This window comes from Thermobia domestica, chromosome 4 (genome assembly GCF_964235325.1).
Source record: "Thermobia domestica chromosome 4, izTheDome1.hap1.1, whole genome shotgun sequence".
NCBI classification, from domain to species: domain Eukaryota; kingdom Metazoa; phylum Arthropoda; class Insecta; order Zygentoma; family Lepismatidae; genus Thermobia; species Thermobia domestica.
Genome location: NC_137457.1, coordinates 275730187 through 275745312, shown reverse-complemented (window position 1 = coordinate 275745312; position 15126 = coordinate 275730187). Strand labels below are relative to the sequence as shown.

General features: G+C 35.0%; 1 long non-coding RNA gene across 4 annotated transcripts in view; it reads left to right on the top strand.

Annotated features, from left to right (window-relative positions):
- Positions 1-15126, top strand: part of LOC145683521 (uncharacterized) — a 115568-nt gene that overhangs the window by 47998 nt on the left and 52444 nt on the right. For all 4 annotated transcript variants that reach the window (XR_014131133.1, XR_014131132.1, XR_014131134.1 and 1 more), the window contains one exon: positions 8705-8888. This is a non-coding gene — a long non-coding RNA (uncharacterized LOC145683521). The remainder of the gene's footprint in view (positions 1-8704; positions 8889-15126) is intronic.

Sequence of the window (15126 nt, the reverse complement as noted above, 5' to 3'; positions counted from 1 at the left end):
CTGACTTTATTGTATATATAAGAATTAGCGTTATGTTAGTGATATTTGAAGCATACATTGAAGCAGTGGCGTATTTACGATTTTGTTTCGGGGGGGCTTTGCCTGAAAATGTAAAAATTCTGCAAGATATTGCATATACTTTACTATAGTAAGTAAGATTTCGGGGGCTTAAGCCCGGAACTCCCCCTAAATACGCCACCGCATTGATGTAACAATAGACTTCTATACAGACTAGGCCCGCAGATTTGAAACTAAAATGTAAACAACAGTTATCAATCTATTAACATATAATTAGTATATCCCGAATATTATTGTCTTATTCGTAATAAGTCATTTCACGCATTTATTCAAAATATGACAAATACATTTTCAACAGTACCGGAATTTTTTTCCATAATATTTTAAGTCACTCACAAGAAAACAATGCCCCCTCTATATTGCTTTAGGAATAACTAGAGAATAAATTGTTCTGAGTATTGTACAAGGAAACAGATTACCTCTATGGGAAAGAAAACAGAATTAAAATTGGTCGATTCGAATATTTTGGAAGCTTTTGACGAGAGAACGTGTTGGATATGTTTATTAATTTAACATTTCTTACGAATGGCCCTAGTATCCTTAAATCTCTAAAAGTGTGCATAGGAAGAAATTCAATGGAATCAACGTTAGAAAAAACCTCTGGAGAAACAAATTTTATGGTACTTACAGGGAAGAAACTCCCCGTATTTCATAGATTTGCATATATTCACAGTAAAAACGTCTTAATTCTCTTCGTGCATTAAGCAAATGTGTGAAGCTTCAAATTTATTGTTGTATAGGGTATCTGGCAGTTGTTACGAAAGCATTGGCCTTAAACCTTTTTCCAACAGTCGGGACTTTTAAGGTCCATCTTCTTTGCACATACATCATTTCTCCTGTGTGCGTTACAACATCGAAGGCTAACCACCTGACGGGACTCCTGAGTCCCCTTTACCCTTAGAACTGCTGAGCAACAATATAACCAAAATTTATTTTTATATAGTCTAATGTATCTTACTATAATTTACTATCATATCAAATTATAGGTGAAAGACAGCCGGAAAAGGGTTGATTCAACCTAAGTTGCAATCTACCCATCCAAATGTAGCTTTCTTGTTGATGAATTCTTTAGTTGTTAATTAACGGGTAAGGCAAAAAAAGAGAAAAATGAGAGTATAATATAAACTTAAGGAAATTTGAATTTACGCAGTCTCTTCTTACACAAATTCAGTAACGGGATAAATACTAATGTTAAATACTACACACAGTGTTGTTAGAAAACAAAGAACTAGCCATCCATTCTCTTACAGCTGTATGTGGTGTACTTTAATACTTTGCTAACGACTTGATTTTGATTTAATTCCATTTCTGGACTACAATTTGTGGATTTTCAGTCACAAGCGGGAAGAATTGGCAGGTTTTATTAAACAAAACTAAACATCTGATACGTTTCAGCTATAAGCACCTTGTGCCTCTAGGCTAAACTCAGCTACTTTAAATAAATCTACGAACGCTAATACTTATACCATAATTATGTCTAGAAACCCACGCAAGGAGAACACTAGGATCAGAAATTCCAATATGGCACCGTGTGCTAGAGCGAGAGTTAGATTCAGATTGAGTTCAGAATCAATTTCTATCCTTGTAAATGAAAGTTGATTATTTATTAGGAACGTAAGCCATGAAACGAGTACTTACGCTTACATCAGTCATACGCTCATATTTTATCCAATAATTTTTCTTTAATTTTAAGAAAGGGCTGGATTCGATAATAATCTGAAAAGAAACGTGCACTTGAATCAAATTTTACAAGTCAATCCCAAAAATGTTTTAACAAAGAACGGTGTCACCGTGTAAAGGAGTTTTACTTTCTATAGAGTGGCTCTTTCCGAATTTTTATTTAATGCGAAAGCGTAGTAGAGTTATACCAGTTGCTGTTATAATAGAGCGATTAGTGTTTAGATTGAACTATTCTCTTTCCAGCCTAAGAAAAAAGCAGATGTAAACAAACCCACCTGACCACAAGTTTGTCGATGACCAGTGATTGGTTGTTGGTCTCAGTGCACTAGTATCCTACCGCAATATAATCCCTACTAAAATAATAATTTCAAATAAAAATATCTGAATTTATCCTACATTTTGTAATAACAAGAGCAATATATATAACATTTAACAACAGATGTAGCTTTATTTCAACCTGACTCGTATCTGGACATATAGTATTTACTGCGCATGCGTATGCGTTCACGCGCCTTCCCCACTCATTTAAAATTATTGTAGAATGCAGAGCTTCATGGCAACAATGTGTGACAATAATCCATTTTCGTATCGTGTTATAAAACACAAAAGAAAACAACAGGAAAAGAGACAATCTCGTTTATATAAGGATTTAAGAAAATATATATCTCCAACATAGCAGTTGTCAGTGTCAGTCCGTTAATTATTTACCAACACTTTGGAAAATATGCGACGACTGTAAGCTAGCAGAAAGATCTTGGTGTTCACGTCTCTCGCTGCCGAAGCACGTGTGAGCCGCGGAGTAATTCAGTTTGCTTTGTTTACGCCTACTTTGTTTTAAGGTTGGAAATACTTTATTCCTGGGACGCTTGATCGACTGCAGCAAGCTGCTTTTCACTATCTGATATTATTTTTACTCTATGACAATCAACGTTAATATCGAAAGTATTCCATTTCTGTCACTTCTTGTTTTACCATAGATATCAGAGTAAAGAAGAAATGTATTTTGGGGGCGCTTAATGAATTACAGAAAACCGCTTGTCGATATCTGTTAGAGCGTTATCTCTATTATGAAAAATATTGAGAGCTAGTATTTGCTCTATGCAGAAGAATATTTCATCGTGAAGTGGTAGTAGATTCCTATCATTTCCGATTTCACTAGCTACTTGAGAATGGGAATGGATGAATGAGGAATATTCTCCGGATGTTTAGTAGATTGCGGGAAACTTCTTCTATATTTATATTATCATTTTTGCTCTATTGCAACCAACCTTACGACAGGAAGTTGCTGACTTCTTTAACTCCTGGTTTTAAGAGGGATATTAGCATGGGAATAACATTATTCTTTGGACGCTTAATTCATTATAGAAAACCGCTTCTAGCTACTTGCTATGATTTTTATTCTATGACGATCACTGTTAAACGCAGAAAAACTTCAGTTCTAGTTTCGGTTTCAATAGGAAGAAAAGAGTGGAGTTAGAATACAGTGTGTTTGAAAAAAAACTTCCTAGTTTTAATGTGTCCTAGAATCTGCACAAAGTGACATACACTATTCTAGTTTATGGTGTTTGATTCATCAACTCTCCAAGTTTGGCTCCCCTGGAGTTGGCAGGTCTGCTTGACCTTGAGACGGCACCAGTGCTGTTTTTTCCTCTGATTCCTCAGTTCAGTCCAGTCAGGCGTGCAGTGCAGAGCAACTCAGCAACAATGTGTACTCCGCAACAGAAAGCGAAGTGTGTTATTTGGCTTGTGAAAACTGAGCCAGTTATAACAGTGCAACGTAATTTTAGACGTCAGTATGGTGGTGAACTACCTACAGCAAAAACTATCCGTCATTGGCTAAAGTCTTTCAAGGAAACTGGAAGTGTTTCAAAAGCAAAATGACCAGGCAGACCGAGAACTTCTGAGGATGTTGATAAAGAGATCCGTGTTTCTCGTGTTCGGAGCCCGAAGAAGTCATTGGCCAGACGTAGTCTACAATTAGAAGCGCCTAAATGTACTGTGTATGAAGTTGTGCGTAAAAGACTTGAGTTTGTTTCCAGTAAGCTTTCCAGAAAGGTGGATAGGCAGGGCTCGCCCAATACCTTGGCCACCACGAAGCCCAAACTTAACTCTACTGAACTTTTTCTTTTGGGGACACATAAAAAATGTTGTGTACAGTGAAAAGATCAGAGACATCAGTCATTTACAGGAAAGAATCGTCGCGGCAGTTGGGACAGATACATCTGAAATGTTGGTGAATACGTGGCGAGAACTGGAACATCGTCTCGACGTGTGCAGGGCAACAAATGGATCCCACGTTGAAGTCTACAACATTAAACAAAACTTGAAGGAATTCTCTTTCATGATATGTACTCATTGATGTAAGTTTTCATTCATTTCTCAATTAAATTTATGCTTGAAACTAGGAAGTTCTTTTTAAAACACCCTGTATATTCTTCCGATGTTTAATTGATTGCAAGAAATAAGTTCCTGCCATCTCTTACTGTTTCTGACTCTATAATAATTAATATCAAAAGCAGAATTCGTATATTTTTTTAAAATCTAATTTGATTTTATTTTAATAAAAGGGACACTGACCATAGCTTAAAACCCACTTTATTTTAAATTATAATTTGTTACTGTTTCGAATTTTCATTAATTTCGATAGTGTCTGAAGAAGGATATGCTAGATATCGGAAACAGTAACAAATTATAATTTAAAATAAAGTGGGTTTTAAGCTTTGGTCAGTGTCCTTTTTGTTAAAACAATCAATCCAAAGCCATGAATAGTCTTACTATCTAGTTTGAATAAAGAGTTGAGTGTGACATGTTCTTATGACGCTAAATTGATTTTTACAAAAACTGCGTCTCGATATTTGTTATCAATTTTTGCTACAGGTAGATCTATATTGAAATTATAATTATAGTGGTTGATTGATTGATTTTTAGTTTAGCGTCCCTTTCAGCAGCGAGGCTATATGAGACGTGGACCTACTGATTAACGTGGAATCCGAACCACATGAGCTCCCGCCGGGAATCGAACCCGGGTCTCCCACGCCAAAGGCGCGTACGCTAACCGCTTAGCCACGGAGGAGCTCTATATAATTATAGTGGGTTTCAACGCCTTTGCTTTTGGTTGGACTGGAGAGATGGAAACGATGTTTCCTCGGAACTCTAGACTTTTGCTAAGAAAAAAAAAATGCCCTTGTTTGTAATAACGATTTTAGGGCTTCATCGATCAACATTAAAATGGTAAAGGGTTACTTTTCAACATTCTCGGTTCCAATATTACGTCTAAACCAAACTTTAGGCCCTCTATATTCTGATCATATTTAGTGATGATTATTCAAGAAGTTCTTGAGATATTTTGTCTTCCGGACGAACGTAAGAACATGTTAAACATATAAAGGGGTTCGGTTAAACAAAGTTTAAAAGCGCGGTAAAATTATTCCTATTCTCTTCAGTTTCTCTTCAAAAGTTCATACTCCACAGGGAAAAATATTTTTAACGTCCCACGAATATGCGTTTTAGACTGAAGGAGATGGATAATTAATGCAAGTGAATGATTGTAAAAGTAGTTTGTTTCTCCTCACTGACCGGAAATCAAACCCAGGACTACTTACGTAAGAGATTCACGCTAGCCATTAGACCAGCGAAGAGGACTGTTACGTTCCTCGAGTGAAATCGTATCTGAATAATCTCCTAGCTGCAAATCGTGACAATAATTTATGTGTCAATCCATAAACATACACTCAAACGCTATCATTATAAAGTTTTTTTTTTTTAACACAAACCAATCATCGTATTTTTTAAGCCATAATACAAACAAATTTGATTTTAACTTGTATTGACATTCTATGCCCGATTCTCTCAGCTAAAAACACTAAATTAATTTGTTAGTCATTGACATCGTCATTCTTAGGTATAATAAATCGAATAAAAAGTAACACGTCTAATATAAGTAAAATAAAGAGTTTGTTTGTCTGTCTGTGTGGGGCCTGAAGACCAAGAATTACCAAATTTCGATCAGAAGTACCTTGGTCTAGGCCTCAGACGAAGACGAAGCTCTTTGTTTTTTTAATTTCGAACCAGGGGGTAACAGGGAGGCCGTTTACCGAGGCATGTAAAAGTAGTAGAAAATGACTGATATTAGTGTCGAATTCATTGTTTTTGCGGTCGCTGAAATTAATGATGAAACTCCAATCGCATTAACATCCAAATTCACCCCGTTCGGGTGTGGACCGGGGATCATCGGGCGAGGGAGATACTGAGACATGTAAAAATAATTTTAAAAAAAATTACCGATATTAGTGTCAAACCTATAGTTTTCGCGGTTGCTGAAATCAATGGTGACACTTCCTTTGGCGATTACTTTCAAGTTCAGCTACCATTGTATACGGGCCGGGGATCACCTGGAGGGGAGGGTTTACCGAGACATGCCAAAATATCCAAAATGAACGATATTAGTATCAAATCCATAGTTTTCGCGGTCGCTGAGATGAATTGTGATACCAGGGACGTAGTGTCCATTAAGGCTATAAGGCTTAGCCTATCCATTTATTTATAAATCAGCCTGAAATGTTGCTTTTCAATAGTGATACAATTAATTTTATTAAAATGGATTTATTTTATAATGCGCTGTTCAAACATCAAGCGAGTTGAAGCGAAGCTTCTGCAAGAACGCATTGAAGGCTATCGGCCGCTAGCCTTCCGCTTTTCTCATGGAATTAGAAGAATGGGGCGGTGACAATCACTTTCCCGCCACCCTCAACAGACGAAAACTATTTAAGCTATACACAAATCAACACGATGCAACGAAAATGGACGAATGCTGACGAAAGGCTAGCCTTTCGGGTGTTTGGGGAAACAAAAGCGACAGGACGCGGTCTTGTAAGAAACTACAGAACAGAGACTATGAAAAATTTAGAAGCTCGCATTCAGTAACAAGTTTTGACCAAAAAAAAAAAAAATAAGAAGAGAGAGAATAATAATGTTATGAATAGTATTAATATATCAGGGACCTTATTGCGTGCTGGTTTGCGTTATCACAGCGTAAAATTTACATTTTTGTTGGTGATGATTGCCATAGCAGTTATAATTGTTTGTTGCATTTTTTTGCGTTGCGTTGCTATCCGTAAGTTTTTCGAAGATCGACACTGATCGATACTATACTCAGATGAGGTATAGTTTCTTTTTTTTATACTTTCAATTTAAAAGTAGCTTTTTCTGTAAAAATCATCAATTAACTGTGAACTGCTGCTCCACTGTTTCCCAGTAGTATGCTGATATGTGTTATTATGAGTGAAGTGGTTAAGTTTGTGTCTATGATTTCGGGAATTTACAATTAATATAGCCATATATCTGGTTTTATTTGTTTCTTTGAAACAGTATATGAAATTCTTATTACTTCATTTGTTACATTCTTTAAATAATTGATTGGAATTTTTAGCAATCTATTGACTGTCTAATAAATTAGAACCGTATATGTAAGGAGGGTATGAAGCAGAACCACTCTTATACTATTTCTTGTATTATATGATGAACATATTGCATGAATTAGCATTTTTCTATCAAGCATTAGAGCCAGATCCGTAGTTAAAACAATAAGACGTGATCGTTTTAATAAGGGCGGGATCTTTTTGTGTGTGTGTCTGGGGAGAAGCAGTAACTTAAATTCACTTTACACTCATTTATACATAAAACAAACAATTGCAAGTTTGAGGGGACTGGGCCCCTCCTAGCCACCTCTAGCTACGAATCTAATTTCAGCCTACCCATTTCTAAACTTCACGCTACTTACTGTGTGATACACCCACATTCGTTGATTTCCAAATACAGCCCCCATGCGAAGAATGGGTATTTCAGCTAGTTTTAAATATAATTGTTTAATTAATGTTTTATATATTTATTGATAGTTACAGAAAAGGCATTACACGCAATTACAATGTTATTTCTCATTACGTGTATTTGCACAACTGATAAATATCTTTCTGAATCCTTTTACTGTAAGAAATACATCAACAAACAAATTTTGTTTTACAATCCTATTTAAAGAAAGCGCGAATTTTTAATATTGAAAAATGATTGCTACTAGTATTCGTACAGTACAAAATAAGTGTTACTATTACTTGTATTTAATGACAATACATTGATTTTAATTGTGTTAATGTTTGGCTGATGGAGTTATCGAATGTGCTATGCTGATCTTACATAGTTGATTTCCGTGCATTCGTATATTGCTATCCATAATTAGTCTCCATTACTGAAGGAATGGTAAAGTGTTCTTACATTGAATAGCAATTATATAATTTATGACATTCTTTCTTAAGTGCAAATGTATCAGGTTCATTATAACATATAAAATATAATTTAGAAAATAACGTTAAATACATTGGAGTTTTGAGTCTCTGCATTCATTTGATCCACCGTGCTTATCCAGTATCTGTGGTAAACACAACAATGGAGACTCCAAACAAAATCAGGACTGTTAGCCTGGTTTGGAAATAGTATGACAAAATCCTAGCCCGAGGTAAGTATTTGCCACGTTCACTTATTGAAACCCGATTAATTATTTACAATCATTCACTCATGCATTCCAAAACTCATGTCAAGCTTTTCAGCAAGTTTCTCGTGTTTCGATCACAAGATCAGCTTCATTTTAACATAAGAATTTTTAGTTAAAGGTTGCATAGAACAGTTGTAAATACTAAAAACTTATTTTTTTTAAAAAAAATAAAAAAACTAAAATTGATCTCGTATTTCAGCATTTACCTACATTAGAGTTAAGAATGTTATGTTTAAAAAGCATTGTAGATAAAATATATATTTCTCATATTATTAAATACACAGATTTTAGACAATTGTGTAATTATTTTTAACGATTTGATTTTGCTTGGCTAATGGGTTGGTTTGGCTGATGTTTCGCAATTAGTTTCCGTAAAATATGTCCTTTTCTTTCATTTTTCAGAGTAATATGGCTACTATTTGGCTGTGTGCTTTTAGCAGATTAATGCACAAATATACATGATTAGATTTAACGTCTACTATGCCTCATATGTAGACGCAGAGCATCTTCAAGTGTAGGTGTGGATTAATTCTTGGGCACACAAAACTACCTAAATCGATACTCATTTCTGGATTAATTTTCAAAGGTATTTTTTTGGTATTAATTTCATTTAGTTTCTTAGCAAAACAACTTAAATGTATGTAGTTAAAATAAAGAAAAGCAAATGCAGAGAAGTTATTTACTGAATCAGTTCTTTAATATTTTGATAATGCATATGCAAAGTTTCAAATCACTGATGTTACGTATTTTGTTCCATGATATTCTAAATTTTCTACGATTTCAGAAAGTTTTCCCTGTAGAGATGAGGTGGAAATATAACTTAGAAAATACTGATAACTCATGTTCAGGACGATCGGCGATTAATTGGGAGAATTTTGTAGTCCCAGATCATCCACTGAAATCAGTACCTTTTGCAAGCACATAATTTTCGTAAATTTAAATAAAATGTACAATTGTGACGTAGTCATGTGGTCTACATATATATATGATAATGACTTAAATTATGTTAAAATCTTCACTACAATAGCACAATGTTTACCTCAAAATTCAATCCCTGGATGGAGTATACAAATAGATGTCAAAGTAATGGAAATATTAAGAAAATTCAACTTAATAACCGTAAATAAAAAATGTTAAACTCTAAGGTATCCGAAGCATTGTATACAATATTAAATAGGTATTCATAGTGAGTTTGAAGTTTTCAGAGCGCATATAATGCCGGAAATTACAGTAATACTGAAATTGATCTAGGGGAAGTAAGTTGAATATGAGCATAGTTAATGAAAATACAAATATATCTAAAAAAAATGATGTATTACAGAAAGAAAAAGGTCTCACCAAAAGAAGGCCTGATATTTCGTCTACAAGTATTCAAAAGTACAAGGTTATACATACTTTTGTTCGTGAGTAATAAACAGGTTAGTAAGGTAGGTGCGCAGTGCTCATATTTTCCGTAGTACAAGGGTAATATAAGCACTTCGTAGGTCAAATATGAGCAGCATTTCTTTTTTAATATTTTCACATAAAATGCAAAGCAGATACAAAAAATGTACAAAAGAAGAAATAAAACGTAAATGATTACAATAACAAGCAAAAGATAGTTGCACATACACGTAAAACACAGTTCATTTCAAGAGTTCTGTCTATTGGTTTGACGTAAATATCTAGGCATTAAATCTGCTACAATAATCACAAACAAAGAACTCAGGGCACTGAACGTTCACACAAAGAACATGATACCAGTCTTGGCGCATATCACACTTGATCTATTCTTCCCCTTTGGAGTCTCTAATAAACTTTCCTTCACAAAATGTCAAAGACTTTCATTCTCCTCACATTGTGTGGATGTGACTCCTCTTTCTTAGCGCAGCATTTCTGGCATTTTCTTCAATGAAATTATTATAATCCACTTGAGCTTTAGATTTATTTATGGATGTCTGCAAGCTTTAGATTTCTTTATGGGTATCTGCGAGCTTTAGATTTGTTTATAGATGTCTGCTTGTTCACCTTCTCCGCACGTATAGACTGTGACAACACCCATCCCACACATGGCTGGGGTGATAGACTGGAAATCGACGAAGTGTATCCAAGCCGATTATGAACTTGAAGATCGTAAAATTTATATCATATATGTTATTATAAATTATGTTATTACGGTATGCCTATTTTAACTAACATCTGCAAAAGCTCCTCACGTCCATTTCTCTAATTTCTTTCAAAAAAATATGTGTGCCCATATTAAACTGAATTCAAAAGCTCATATTTCACCGACTGTTAATGATATTTTAACGTGTTGTGGTTGACAACCCTGTTTATAGCAAAAAAATGAACAAAAGACTGGCGTTATGTTCCTAGACAGAACTGACTATAAATCCAGTCACAAATTATATACAACGCATAGATACCAAGCTTTAGCTTATTATCCATTACCCTGATTTAATTATAGCTCTAAAAAGCTACGCTTTTTTATTCTCCGTACCTGCAAACCTAGTCTTATTTCACAACAACTGCAGCGAACGAACTTGGCCTACCCTCTGCAAATTCATGAAACTCCAAACAATGCTATGAACTCCGTTGGTTTCCTCTTGCGCAAGGTATGTGTGTGCTGTGTGAGTTTAAGCTTCGTGCTGCTCATATTTAACTGACTCCATATATATATGCACAAAACATGAGTAAACATATTTGACTCTGAATATGGTAGGGGCTGAAATGATAAGTTCTTTGGGGATAACCAGGGAACCTCTGATCTTAATCATTTCAAAAAGGGTACAAAATCGGATTAGATTACTATAGTTAAACATTAATGAACAGACATCTGGACAGACATGTGAAGAGTAAACATTTACATAAATCAACAGAGATGGGTTAGATTATGTTAGCTGAAAATATAAAAATGTGCGACAATTGTACAGACAAAGTCCTTTGTACTTTTACAGAAAAGGAGAAAATCTGTTAAAGACGGATTTCAGAAATAATAATTCAGAAGCAATAAAAATAAAAAATACAGACTGATATTGTCTGAAAAATTAAGTGAAAAACGCAGCCTCAGAGTTTTGCACAATGCAAAGATTGAGGCTGCCTCATGTCCTAAAGATATCGTAGAAGTGATGTTTCTTCTTGGAAAGTATCTGGTTCTATTGTCATACATCATCCGAAAAAGTGCTTAATGAGACAGAAAATAAAAATTTCCAAAAACGGTTGGAATTGGTGGTGGAATATCTATATTGGGAGAAGTGGTGAAGCCAACTTCAATAGCATCGCTGCTACCTACGTCCTTAAAATTTATAACACCCTTGTACCCATGTAAGCTGTTATATGCATAACGTGATTCAAGGATTAATAAGGCTTCAGGCGCAATAGGCCAATAATCGAAGAACACGAGATCAAATAGCAATATTCCTATCAAATAGCAATATTCCTATCAAATAGCAATATGATTTGATTAAGAAAGATAATGTACGTGATATGTTGAAAAAACTCAGAATTTCTAAATTGTGATAATGAATGAAATCTGTCTTAACGGAACTGGAAATGAGAAGGGGCGTTCAGAACTCAGGAGTCACCTAATTTTTGTTATGTTTTTACTTTGCTTTAGAATAACGCGAAACTCTACATAATTGAGGTGCATTAAGTTCTAACCGAGAATCTTAGGGATAGATTTATTATCTTGGAATATGTAGGCAATGCACGTAAATAATCTGAAGCATAGAAGAAACATGGCCACTTGAAATGGCGTCATAACCATGTGCGTCGGCGGGATCGGTAAGGCCCCCACTTAAAGCTAGAGTATTACGGTTCACAGAATTACAGATCTGCGACCATGTTATATGTTAGGGTGGATGTGTTATGACTATATGCTTGTGTGTGAGCTCGCCACACGTAAACACTGCCTGTGGTTTGCAATAAGATAAACTATAACTCATCCTACCATATCACAAATTTAATAGTTAATAATGATCAGTATTACTTATTCGCGATCCCATTGGCGCCATGCTTTACTCAATTATTAGCGGTTTTCCTTGGAACTCGAACCGTGTGCCCACGCCAAATAACTCATGGCGCAATGTCATTGTCGAAATAAACTGCCTAAATCATTTCGTCACTTGCTCTTTAGTCAAAAGTAAAGTTGATTCTGAGTGACATTGCTTTTAATATTTACAGACTCTGTCATTGAAGGTTTACTTTAACCACGAATTCTTTTTGACGATTAATTGTACCTCAAAATTGTAGGCCTTTATTATCTTAGACACTATCCCTCGCAATAAACCCAACGCATTAGCCACTTTCGTTACACTTGTTTTGAGTAGGGTTGGTCTAAGAAAAAATCGAAGGAAATAAATATTCCATGAGGAAACATTGTTTCTGCAATTTAGATACAGTTGAGCATTTTTTACATTCTTTCCTTGCCACTTAAACATTTATCATCACAATCATTTCCACATCGTTAATGTCTAAGCGCTTGCCATTAGATTGAGGATGAGTTGCTAGGCACAAAATCGGAACTGCTTATAGGATAATCGCTCCCGCATGCAATATTCACACTATTGCTGGACAACAGCAATAGAAAGAAACATTTTTGTTTAAGTATTATTGAACCAACCCAAATAAAGTATCTGTCCCAGTATATTTATTTCTCAGTGGAAACAGGACATACATAAACCTACAACTTCTGATTCAAATATTGATCGAAATAGATTAAAATGCAGTGAGAGTGATAAATAGTAATAAATTCTTCCTATTTGGATTCCATGTATCAAAAATTGGATCTATTTTCAACCTTATATATCTATTAGAACTGGAAATAGTAGTGAGCTGAAACGGTATCTTGGGCATCTGCTGATAGATCTTCTGCCCAAGCCATTGTGAATTATGATACTGATGCGTTCCTGAAAAACGTACACAATCTTCGCAACTTGTTTTGCTAAGTTTCTGCGATTCCGGATAATGTCATGAATTTCATCCTGGGAAACAGGTCCAGTCACTGTTTTTTTTTTAATTTTGCGTTACCGCAAATGAAGCAACGTTTGTTGAGAAATCGCCGTGTTTAAACTGTTTTTCCTCCTCATATAATTAAGGAGGGTCCCTTAGCGTTTAGCTAATTTTCTCATGAATTTGCTTCGGTGACTTTCATTGGTGGAAAGAAAATGATGAGAGCTCTAATCTCGATATTGGTGATATTCACTAGTTGAGCACAGATGATCACTTGGAGGGCCCCAAAACACAATAAAGATTTATTAATATGATTTTTTTTAAATTACGTCATTAATATTATTAGTATTATTAACTATTCTGATGTTTGGAAGATCCTTAGAATAATAGGGTGCTTTTTAAGTTTAGTATTAGGCCTGCTAATGTATGTTTCTCGATTCTCAGTTTCGTTTTAAAAATTCCAGTATTTTCTTCAATTTTTCAAATCACTAAAGAGTTGTGTTCTTCTTCTTCCTACTCCTCGCTTTTTTCCGCCTTTCTTCTATGATGTTATGAAGAAGATAATTTCTTCGCAAGATATACTCAATCCAGTCAACTTTCGCGCGAAAATTCTCATTCTCTTCTCTCCTACTCGTTTTAAACATATTCGTTTGTTACTCTCTGTCTACCTCTCTGCCCATTTTCAAAACATCTTAGTTTTCCTCTAACACCACATTTAGAATCTCTCTAAATATTTCTTTTCCAACTACCCTAATGTCCAAGTGTGAACCATACACTCTATTGATTCATAATCTATTTTTTCCGTCTTGAGTTCAATTACATTATTAGGTTGGTGCGAATGGAATTTCCAATTTGACATTTTCTGGAAAACTCAGCTCAGCAATATAATATAGACTAATGTCATATGTATAACGTCAAAATACGGCGAGTATCCAGATAGTCAGGAGTCTGTTGCCAGTCAGGGCCGTATAAGAGTTCACCATTGGGAACATACAATTCCGAGTATTATTTTTTTCTTTATGAATCTTAATAGGAAAATTCTGCACAGCAAGCCAAAACGAGCAGTGCATTTGAGTAAAATATAATGAATAAAAGCACGACTCACAGTTGGGTTGTCGAATTTGGTTTCAGTGACAAAAATACGAAGTGAGTCCCGTGGAAACCGAACAACATCATGTTAAGATAAACTAATCAGGAACACCATAGAATTGGAGAATCGGAAAAGTGTTCGTGCTGTTCGGAGACAAATTCGACATAGTTGATGCCATGGAGATTCGGTGGCTATGTCCAGTTCATAAGTTGGGACTCATAATTGCCACATGGCTTGACAGTGGTAAACAATAATCGCCGATTGGAGAAATATAGTTATCTAAGTGTAAGAAATGATTTGGAAAATTTCCTGCATCAAATTGTCACTACGGATGAAAACTGATCTGCTGCGTATTACAGTCTTAAACGTCCAGGACAAAGGTTGAATCGTAATCAATTCAATGACGATTTCCTAAATCACCTCTTCATCCACAGAAGTCTTTGTGTTCTTGGTATGTTAATATAAGGTGAAATGATCTACAATGTTGTTCTTAGGTGAGGTGGAACGACGATTGGAAATTAAGTGTTAGAAGTCGTATGTTACAAGCCTGTAGCATATGTTACTTCATTCTATTGTATATGACCACAGAAAAGTTAGTAGTAAACAAAGAGAAACATGTAACGTGGAGCAACGTGTCACTATGTTGGCAAATTTGCGCGAAATATACAGTGACTAGCAGAAATATCCTGACACTGTAGTGTTTGAACAAAAGATAATATTTATTTCAAAAGAAAAATCAAATGTAAATAATAAGCTATAATTTTCTCAGACGTCCAACAAACATAAACACTTTTACAGTTCGAAA